Source organism: Pagrus major, chromosome 4, assembly GCF_040436345.1.
Source record: "Pagrus major chromosome 4, Pma_NU_1.0".
NCBI lineage: Eukaryota > Metazoa > Chordata > Actinopteri > Spariformes > Sparidae > Pagrus > Pagrus major.
This window is the reverse complement of record NC_133218.1, coordinates 15,516,736-15,528,184: the sequence shown is the minus strand read 5'-3', so window position 1 is coordinate 15,528,184 and position 11,449 is coordinate 15,516,736. Positions and strand designations below refer to the sequence as shown.

The following is an 11,449-nucleotide window of genomic DNA, read 5'->3' as shown; positions in this document are numbered from 1 at the left end:
TGGTCAATAATGATGAACCTGGATGTATATATAATATATAACAGCAAATCATGATAGACAAACACCATTGCTGCTTTGGTGTTTTGTTGCCCACTGTGAGTCACAAATATATGTGAATAAGTATGTTCACAGTATGTTTTCCAGTCCTGCCGTGCAGTGATGGTTGGATGTCACCTGATTGTTGCATGAATTCAGTCAGCATGAAACCTTCAGAATGTCTCTGCAGGGGAGGATGATCTGCCTGAAGAAAGAAGAGGGAGCGCCAGACCACAGCATTTGACATTTAATGGCCTTTGGCTTCATTGTCATATACACAACAGGAGAGACCACCGTAGACAGAACATGATACACAACACAGATTTTAAAGAGCATTTCATATCTTGGGTTGAAGCTCAACATGTGGTGGATATAGAGCATGCCTGCATTATACCTCTCCAACATAAAGAACAATGTGAGCAAACAGGAAGTAAGAATAGTAGTCTTACCTTTTTGTCTAATGAAAGGTAACAAGTGGATCATCTACAACAAATTAGGCTGTAAAATGGATTATGTTTTGGCTGTTTTAATTAATAACACTGCAGTTAATTGAATTGAAGAGTTTTTGAATATCATTATTCCTACTTGTCTTACTTTATCAGCTGTGGCAAGAGCTAAATGTACAGGGTTGCTTCTTTATCAAATATTCTATCCTCTATTCTTGGTTAATCAAGAAATTAATCAAAAGCACAAGACTAATCATAAAAAAAAAGTTCCCAGCAGAATAGTAATAATAACACTTTTGTTTTAAAAAATTAAAAATTGCGTTAAGACTTCCCTGATGAATAAAAAATCAGTGTTGGTTTAGAAAGTTAGGGCAATTATAAACTGTATTTTTAAATGTTTCACTGATGTTTTGCCACTTCAGACATCTCATATTACATTTAAAACAATATGTCAGCACCTATCTATCCCTGTAGGCAGCAATCATTAGGGCATCTCATGGTAGCTAAACGGGTAGGGCTTGCTGTAGCTTGCTGTAGTAAGTTTACAGAGTTACCGATGTTCCTTAAATGCATCACCTGGAAGCCTTTTTCCAAAAAACTAACTAACCCCCGAGACAAGTGTGTATGATGGAAGTGCCAGTAGACCTGGAGAAAAGCAAAATGACGTTATGAGTAATTTTCAAGAGGTGCAGTGAACTTGAGGGGCGCTAGCAGAGTCGCCAGAGGAAGGAAAGCTACTGAGTTGCCGAGTTACCTGTGAGAGAAGTTCAACTCCATTGTCTCCAATTAACGTGGACTTCATGGTGAGTTAGCTGCTAAATAAACTGATTAGCATTGAGACATTTCGTTGTAAAACAGTTCGGCTGTGTGTTATTTTATTTCAGGAAGTCGTAAAGACAAAATCAGTCAGGATATTGTGTGTCAAGTGAGGTATTGGATATACTGTGGTTGATATTTAAGAGCTGTCGGCTTAATTAGGGCTAGAAGCTACAAGCTAAGCTAAGCTAAGCTAAGCGCTACATTCATAGCCGCTGCTGTAGCGCCGTTAAAGCTCACGAAGTTATGTGTGCATTTGCATTTTTTTATGAGTTGATATGTATGCACTGTAAAAATGTAGATTGTGAATAACTGTTCTGTAAACTTGTGTGCAGGCTGCCGATTCAGCTGATGTCAAAATCTTCTTCACTGTTCGTGGACACCGATGTGTGGACAATGTGCCATTCCAAGGGGAGAGGTAGGAAGCATGTCACATGGCAATTAACTCAGGAGGATGATATTTAATTTGCACTTTTAATGTTCTGAGAAGGAAATAAAAACTGATGTTGTGAAGCAACTTCAAGTGCAATTACCAAGATTAAAGGAACGTTTTCCATTATAGTAAAACAATTGGGGCCAAATGTATGAAACTCTGTATATTCAGGTGTAGAAATCTGTGTACACACAAAACAGGAATCATACATACAGTCTTTTTATCAGATTTATAAAAACCCTGAATGTCTGTTCCCACGCGTCTTTTCTTCACCTCAATCATCCTGAAATTTTACGCAAGAGCACGAGCTGTACGACCATCCCCACAATTTACTATAAATGGCTCTAAACACGCCTACAAAGGGCCAGAATTTAGTTTAGTGTTGAGGAGAAATGTTAGAAGCAAAGAAACAGTTGAAGAACAAGAAGCGTAATTTTATGGACCGTGAACTTGAAGTAATGATTGATCAAACTGACAGATGAAAAAGAGTTTTGGCTTTAGCAGCAAAATGAAGCAAGTGAAATGGCAGAAAGTGACAGAAGCGGTGATCGGCACAAGTGCAGAGCCACGGACTTCGGAGGAGTTAAAAAAAGGTGGTCTGATTTCAAACAAGAAGCAAAGAAGCGCATCTCTGCGCACAGTGTACTCTTTTTTTTTTAAAATCAATGTATGCATGTTTTGTCTTACTGCTCTTACTAGAGTTTGCTTCAGCCAAATTCTCCTAATCGACCTAGTGAATCCAGTGAATTAACTAAACCTGTAACTAAATCCCCTTTTTAAGATCCTGAATCCAGTGTATTTGAGAGAACGCTAGATACTGACAACTAGAATATTAGACCCAGGATTGTTGACTTCCTAAATCAAGATATCTAGATTACCCCGTTCTTGGGTTGTAGGAATTACACCTGTGCTAGCCACTTGCCTCTGCTGACACAGCTAAAGCAGTAGTGCAGCTGCTTTGTCTGACTTTGCCTGACTCAGAAGTGTATCTGCTTACAACTTGTGGAAACATCCATACATGTGTCTGCTGTGTAATAGTTCCTTCACATTGAACACTGCTCCCTGTGTGTGCCTATGTCTCCAAATAAGAATTTATCTCCCTTTTCTCTACATGTGGACAGAGCCACACAATCTTTCCCTCCTTATAGCACTGCTACATGTCACCCCATGGCCTGGGGCTGCTTCCTCTTTAGTTTTTCTTCTCTGTTGGCATGTGGTTAGGATTTAAAACATTTCCATCTCTGCCCTCTGCTCTCATTCAGTTAATATCAGGGCCCCTTCTGTGGGCTCAATTCTTAATACCCTGCAATCCTTAACAGCACTGGACAGAGAAGTGTGGACAGAAGATTGATGCTCCATTTTGAAGGGATGATGCTTTGTGGGGTGCCATAGCAGCCACGGATTATATATATGAGACAGAATGAGACCTGTCTACCAAAAAATGACTGTCTTCCTCATCTTTTAAGTGCAGAGTGAAGAAGAGGCGTCAGTCTATGTCTTGTCTTTTACATTTGCTCAGGAGAAGTTATCCACATGATATGCCCGGTCTGAAATTAATATATGGGAAGCACAAACGAACAACAGTGAGCTGATTGGCCACCTGTAACAAAGCTCAACAACAAAAACTGAACAAACAATGATACCTTTTGAACCTTCTGCTTTTGAGTGGGTGGCTTGTTTGCAACAGGGCCGATGCACAAGTAGATGATATGATGATATGATAATGGCCTGGGAAACAAATACTTGAAATTACGTTGCTGCCAATTCCTAGTGTTCGTGTTTATTTCTGGCAGTGTAGATGCAGCATCAGTTCATTGGTAAGAGCTACACATTTTTAAATGGCTGCAAACGGCAAACTTCACACAGCATCTTTGTATAGAACTTTATTCATTAATGAAAAACAGTACTATTATATTGGCTCATCTTGTTGATTTTTACAGATCTGCACTGAGAAATACCAAGATATTTGTAAAAGAGAAGATGGGTTTTGGTCGATCAGCCACTGTTAGTATAAAAGTAGTGAAACAGGACCAGCAATACTGTCAGCTAATAGGAATATCACAAATAATACTTATGCTATCATGTCAATAACTAAAAACAACTTGTTTTATAATAGATAGCTGTTATTAAACAGAAAGACATATTGAATGAAACAGTAGAGTATATATGGCTGTGCAAGAAGTGACAAAGTGACAAATATGTGTAAGTGTAAGCATGCAAAGACATAAGTTTTACTTAAGTTTTAAGGCCTATGAAAGGCTAATTCTTCATGCACATTATCATAACAGTTAAATTTTGCATGAAAAAAAGAATAAAAGTTGAAATCTAAAAATGACATTCAACACTGAAAATGAAAAACAGATTTGATTCAATGATACTATTACCTAAAAGTCCCGTCTTAGCTCTTAGGTGTCACTGAAAGTTCCCATCATCGTTCATGTGCAGTTTAACTTAAATATTTACAACGGCACTTGTGGTCACCAGACATTATCTTTGACAGCCAGGCCTTTCTAGTCAGCCTCAACACAAACAGCTTCCTGTGTCAGTGAAAGCACCATCGATCATATTCAGCCTGCTCTGAAAACACAAGCACATACTTTCAACTCATTACTTTGGTGCCTGTTATGTAATTCGTTGTATCATCTAACTAAATAAATGACATTTAAAAAATCCAAGTAATGATTAGAGAGGAGAAAGACATTATAAAGCAGAGGGTGGGAGGTGGTAAGGCAGGAAGATACAAAAATCAATACCAATTAGGATCCTTTTTCTCACATTAAATCAAGATAAAAGCCACACAAGATAAAAAAAAAAGACCTGATTGTTGCCCAGAAACTCTTCTGGACTTGATATAAGATCTATTTATACTGAGCCAACAGTAACCACCCACATTTGTACAATGTGTCTACTCTACTTTTTGTTTTAAAATAATAAAAAATAATGCATGCAGGTCATTGGAAAAGGGCTCCTATTAAAGCAGACACTGCATTTCTTAGAGGCTGATATTACAATACTACTGTTTGAATACCCAGAAAATTCAACTCTTAAATCTGAGAAGGTGCATCTGCAATGGTTTGGAATTTCATGTTTATAAATTGATTAACTAATTATCAAAATTGCTGTTGATTAATTGTCTCTTGATTTACTCATCAACAAAGTGTTTCAGCACTAAATTACCGATGATTAGATAAACATTTTGTTACACCACTTACTGATTTGTCTACTGTGTTTTCAGATGTACTGTAGAAAATCTGCCTCCATAGAGATACAGCTCAGAACATATCATTTGATGTTACTGTAAGTTGAAAAGCATGGGCCCCCCTGATGTGAGGCTGAAGCCCATTTTAAAAATGTTTCAAATGGATTTCTTTAATCACCGCCTGCTGTCTTATAAAAGAAAAGTTTCTAGAACATTGAAATCCCAAACCACATCATATCCACCACACACATCTACTTGAGCCAGTTTGTCTAATGAATAGCAACTTGGAATCCTCTCTGATTTGCAGAAAGCAAAAATCAATCTAATATCATATCATGGGGGTGTTTAAACAACCAGGAAAGCTGCTGTATCAGTTCGAAAAGTCTGAAAAGCCAGAACATGTTTAAAGAAAAAGATAGGATGCAGAATTTGAATCATATTTATTCGCACGATCACTATATTTGACATATTTTGGCACTGCCCAGACAATGCAAGCAAAAAGTAAATGATGATGTAAATCACTAATGATGTACGACAGGAAGACGATGAGTAGAAGTTCTTACTTTCAACTCTGTGATTGGTGACCGTCATAACTGCAGATGGTAAAAAACAAGTACAGAGAGAGCGGGAAATGAAGCAGCAAAGAAACAATATTGTGATAAACTGAGCTCGGCCTGTACACCGACAAGTCATCGCTAAACCCGCCTGGGGGTGAGAGCAGAAACAAATCGGCCCCATTTGAGGGGAATATGTGGAAAATATCCATATTCATAATGGGAGGGGGGAGTCTGACTGTGTGCAACAATGTGTGCAGGCTACGCGATATGACTCTCCTCCTGATACAATGCTGACATTTTGGTCATCACCAGGAGGGAGGATTGCGGTGGAGAGAGGGCAGCGCAGGCCTGGACGGTGTCACAGCTTTCTGCTTGAGTGCAGAGCTTTGCATAATTACACAACAACAAGTGTGAATCTTTCTGTCTGACAGAGTTAGAGGGAGTCTGCACGACTTTGGGCAAAGAGCATGTACTTTCCTTGAAGGGAGGTACTATCCCACTTCTTAGAGTTTACCAGCTTAGAACACTATCTGCTCTGAGGAAGGAAGGTCTGACTGTATTTAAATGGCAAGTGTGGGTCATTGGATCTTTGTGGACATGCAGTTTGCTTGTATTTTAAGATGTTGCCACTGGTTGTTTGTGTGAAGATGCATATGTGGGTGTTTATTTGTGGGTGGTAGTGAAAGTTTTGTTTTTTTATTTAGTTTTTTGCCTGTTTTTTGTTCTCTTTTCCCATTGCGCTGCTACAAGCCCACAGGAATATTTAGGACAGAAAGGTGACAGCTTTCTGTGTCTTTCTTTCTTTCTTTCTTTCTTTCTCACAATATGTAATAGAACATGTTTTTACATAATTTAATAATTGATGTTGTTGCTGTTATAAACCCGAACCCGATAAAAGAACAATAAACAAGCCAAAAAAAATGACTAAACATTTATCCCGTTGTTGGATCTTTTACTTTACAGACAGATTTTAGTTCGTACTCAAACAGCACTTAGGCTGCAATACCCAGCCTCACTGTCAGAAATGGATTTGGTTTAGTAGTTGAAAGCTTACCATGTTTACATGGTTATATACCAGCTCTTAATGAACAATGCTGTACACGTATAAATCCCTTTCCACAAGTTGCATACAGAGTATTCTAGGACTATTCATTTTAATTGGAGGGTTTTCCGTGAATGGACTGACTGAATCAACCCTCGCCTATTAACAGTTGCACAGGTAATCAAACTGATCCCTGTGTCAGTGCAGAAAGATTATGACAAGAGTCTTATGAGTAGGGTGACTTGGATCTATTAATATATAATATGTAGGCTCCAGCTAGTACACCTGTAGTTATCATTACATTACACAAATTCCCAAAACTTCTGCAGATCGCTGCTACAGTCAGGTTGATAAACAGGAGTGAGGAAGCAGAACGTGACTACAGGTGTTTATTTTGCAACCGACTCTCTATCCGGCTCTGAGCAGCTGAACAGCGGCTCTTCCCTCGCTCTGCCCGCCCTTCCACACAACATTTAGCAGATGTTGTTGTTTTGTTTTGATAGAGAGCCCCCTAGTGGCAGAAGTTACATATTGTATGTTTAACAACAACAAAGAAATACTCAGAACAAATGATGTGCATCTTTAACATTCACCTTCAACCTAACATAAACCCCAGCATATTGCTGTGTGAGAGGCACAAGATACAGCTCGCCCAGGTCAACTGCAGCTTCTGTACATTGATACAATGTGGCCTGCCCTTGCAAAGACAAGAATACATATTTTGCATGCATGACAGACAGAGATGAAAGACAACTAACTGGAATAACAAACTGCCCTGCTGTGCTGCTAAGAGAAAGACACAAGAAACAGAGAAAGAGAAACAGCCAGACACAAAATGGATGTAATGGTTGACTTCAACTGAAAGAGGAAAAGATATAAAAGCAGAGGGAAGGATGATTAGTCTGCAGAGCGTCTAATAGGAAATTGAAGGTGAATTGTTCAAGCCCCTTCAGCAGCAAGAGTAATAGAGACAGCCAAAGCCAACATCTTCATCTGAGATCAATGCTTTCTAATCCAGGACACACGCTCGCATTAATGATCTCTTAACCTCTCGCACTGTTTTCTTCGGCCCTCCATCCTCTTAATCTCTGACCTACTCGTTCCCTCAACACTGTTTGCTGGACATCTGAGGTGCCCGGATCCCAATAACTCTATCAGACAAACACGAGTTGGCAAACGTTTTAAAAACTGCTTTAGAGGCGCTCTCCTCTTGATAAATATCTCACTGTTTAATGACGCAGTTTTGCTGAAAAGTTCAAGATCATTACCAACCAGAAAGTGAGAGGTGCATATGTTACAAGAGACTAAAAACAATGAGACTGCCAATTCTCCAGTTAAAAATATGGGCAAGCTTGGTGTGCAAGCTGTTGTATATTTATGGGAGGCCATTTGCTGCAGCTGATATATGTAACTAGAATTGGGTGGCACACAGCGTTGTATCTCAAATGAAATATCAAACCACTAAAGCAAAAATGGTAAGCATTTTGAGAAAGTCAGGCTGGAATAGCATGCAGGAAATCGGGTAGAAACTTACTTTGTCTAAAGTGAGCAGATTACAATTTTGAGCGTAGGAAAATGTATCATGGCAGAGCTTGTCTGGAGATATAAGTTACTTCATTGATTAAGTTAGCTAAAAGGAAATATGTATTGCACATTGTAAGAAATAAAACTGACCTTAAATCCATTATAACTAAATTTTAAATACAATCACCCAACTGCACTGGTATCTACAGCTTCATTATACAGTATATTTTCACTTCATATTTTTTTCTTATTTTTCATGAAAACCATCCAGTTTATTATCATTATTCTTATATTAGTTATTTGCTCTGTTTTTTGTTAGATGATTTGTACACAGCACTGAGAATGAAAACAAATCATTTGCGTGCACATGTTTAGTAAGTATGATGTAGAGTTTTTTTTATTTATGTTAGGAATACATTTAAGAAAGAAAATAGAAAACTGGTGTATATGTAGGCCTTTATCTTTTGTTAGGGTAGATGTTAAATTTAAAAAGTGCTGGTCTTATGTAAGCCCTGAACTTTGTGTGAGTGAGTAGTGGGTGGCCTCAGAGTTCTAACACAATGTCAAACGGCAAATACTGTAGAATAGAAGTACAGCCAAAAATGTCAGCATGTGGTGGTGTACAGTGATACAGCTGCTGTTGTTGAATTACATTAGTTCAAAATGTTAAGTTTTCCAGCCAAAAAAGCACAGTCAATAAATGTAACTTGTTGTTCGTTGAGACTAGAGGCTGTTTTCCTGCTGGTCTCACTACTCCTATGCTCTCCATAGCCCAGGATATTCTGACAAAGAGAGGCTGCACAGCTTTTAATAACACACGGAAACCTCTGCCACTAAACAGCCCGTGGCTCTAATGCATGGGGAAATAAAGTGAATGGTATGCAGGGCATTTTCCTGTGAGGGCAAAGGGCTTGGGCACCTTTGGATTGACCTCATTTCCCACCAATCAAAAGCACAGTCTTGAATATCCCTGTCAAGTACAAATGCATGTTCTCTAATAGGATTCACAGTGATACAGTCTGAGGCAGATAACAGTATTTCAGTTTCAGCAATAATTATACCAAAGTGTTACTATAAAAATCAAAATTAGAACAGTGATTTTCTAAATGTGGGACATCTCATATCCTTTCGAATATCTTGCACATGAAACATTTCAAAAATGTTTTCAGAATTATATTAGTAGTAGCAGATGATGCTGATAACATAATTTCAAATTAGCTTTGAAACGATTTTAGAAAATTAGGAATTCATTGCCAACTTGCCTACTACCCGTTAAGAAAGAATATTTCTGTCTGTCCACCAAGCTAACCCAGTCTAAAATGAGCTGTGCCAAAAGTCTATATCAATATTTGCATCTTAATGCACTGTATGTGCTTTCCACAATTCTAAACCACTAAACCAAACAGACAGTATGTTATGTACTTAACTGAAGAAAAGCAACATGTCCAGCAATTAAAGAAAAGGCCACAAATTACCTTCCAAGAGCTGAAATTGATTGGGCGAGTTGAGAGTGTTCATGTAGGCCATCTTAATCGGTCACTTATTGGCTGCAGGCATGAGCTGATTGATCCGGGGGCTTGGCTGATGGATACTAGTGCTGTTGAAGAGATCACAGTGTTTCATTTACTAGTTTTTCTCACAGTGACACTATAAACAGGCAAGTGAACACACTTGATGAGTGCAAACTCAAGTCCATTTCTCCTCTTGAAGTTGCAGGGCTTAAGTTTACAGTGTTCGTTTCTGAGCGCCAGTTGCCTTTTTCAATTCTTCCAAATGAGAAGAGAGCACAGCAGCATGCAGCCGCCAAGAGAAAAAGCACTGTTGCGTCTTTTTTTTCCAGAGTGCTACAACTTTTTTGTGCAGCAGTCGCTCAGGCCTTAAGTAGAAAATCTGAAGTTTTCAGATTTAGAATGGCCCTGATGTCGCCACTGTTGATCCTTTGCAGGCAACCAATCATATAAAAGGTGGCAGACAAAGCAACTCACCATAGATGGATGCACTGAGACTTTGCAAGGTTGATCATCTCCCTGGACATTGTGTGTGCTTTGGAGATGGTACTGCCAACCTGCAATAGATTGAATTGCCCTTACCTCCAACAGTAGTTGAATCTGAAACCAAGTGGACCTGTGAACACCTGTACTATAAATGAAGAAAGCTCAACCACCTCTTTCCACGACCAAGTTGCAAGAAAGAATATCAAGTTTTCTTTCTCTTTTGCCTACCTCGGAGTAAAACAAATCATGGTATCAATTTGTGCTGTCTGCTCATACATCATGGAGGCATTTTATCTCTCCAGTTTTCTTGCCAACAGTGGAAGGATCTAGCAATAAAAATGAAATTCCTGCACACTGATAAATGTATTAAAAAATGTAGATGTTTCGGTCACAAGACTTTTGACAGGACATCTCTTGAAAAAGCTCTTTTGAGACTGAAGCATCAACCTTTTTTAATAAATATATCAATGCAGAGGTGAAAGGTGTACACAAGAATTGTCTATTTTGCTGAAATTTGATCTTTTAGGAGATGTGATTCCTTGCACCACAAAAAGAGATAAAGCAAGTGGTGTGCATGTTGCCTTCGATTCAGTAATGCAAGAATGCCATGAACGATGCAGACAAAACGTACCGCAGTTCAACTGGAACAAATTTCACAACACCACATTCAAGGTACAGTGTTGAGTAGCATTCATATTACCAAATATTTAAGTAAACCATTCCTAGATTTGAATTAAACTGCAAGTTCCCTGTGTCACCCACAGGTGAAAGTGTACCAGTAAATGTGTCTGTTTACTTGTGTTAACTCCGGTGACAGACATGTCGAACCCTCCAGGGAGTATCTGGCCTCTTTGCCCTGTACATGCTGGGAAAGACTCCAGCCCTCAACAACCCTGAACAGTATAAGCAGTTTAGAAAATGGACTGCTAGATGGATCCATGTGATATATCTTCTCACTGTGCCTTTCAGTGTGATGTCACTTGCTGCCATCAGTGTCCAGAGGATGCTTTTCCAATTCAGAGTCAATCAGGGAGAAAATGAAAATCTCACTGGGCTGTATTATTTATACACAGAGAACCTGCTTTCTTCATGCTGCGATCAGCAGTCCTCCCTCATTATGCAGACATAAACATGCGCACACACACATGGGCACACACACCAAAACAAATTTACTCATAATTTGAATTTACATGCATTTACTATATGACAGCAAGGGTTTCCTACAGTACTATATATATATATATATATATATATATATATATGTATGTATATGTATATATATGTATATATATATATGTATATATATATATGTATATATATATATATGTATATGTATATATATATATGTATATATATATATATATGTATATATATATATATATGTATATATATATGTATATGT

At 38.3% G+C, this 11,449-nt stretch overlaps 1 long non-coding RNA gene across 1 annotated transcript in view; it reads left to right on the top strand.

Annotated features, from left to right (window-relative positions):
- Positions 1 to 1,632: 1,632 nt before the first annotated feature.
- Positions 1,633 to 11,449, top strand: part of LOC140994469 (uncharacterized) — a 38,795-nt gene continuing 28,978 nt past the window's right edge. The window contains exon 1 of the long non-coding RNA XR_012178738.1: positions 1,633 to 1,716. This is a non-coding gene — a long non-coding RNA (uncharacterized lncRNA). The remainder of the gene's footprint in view (positions 1,717 to 11,449) is intronic.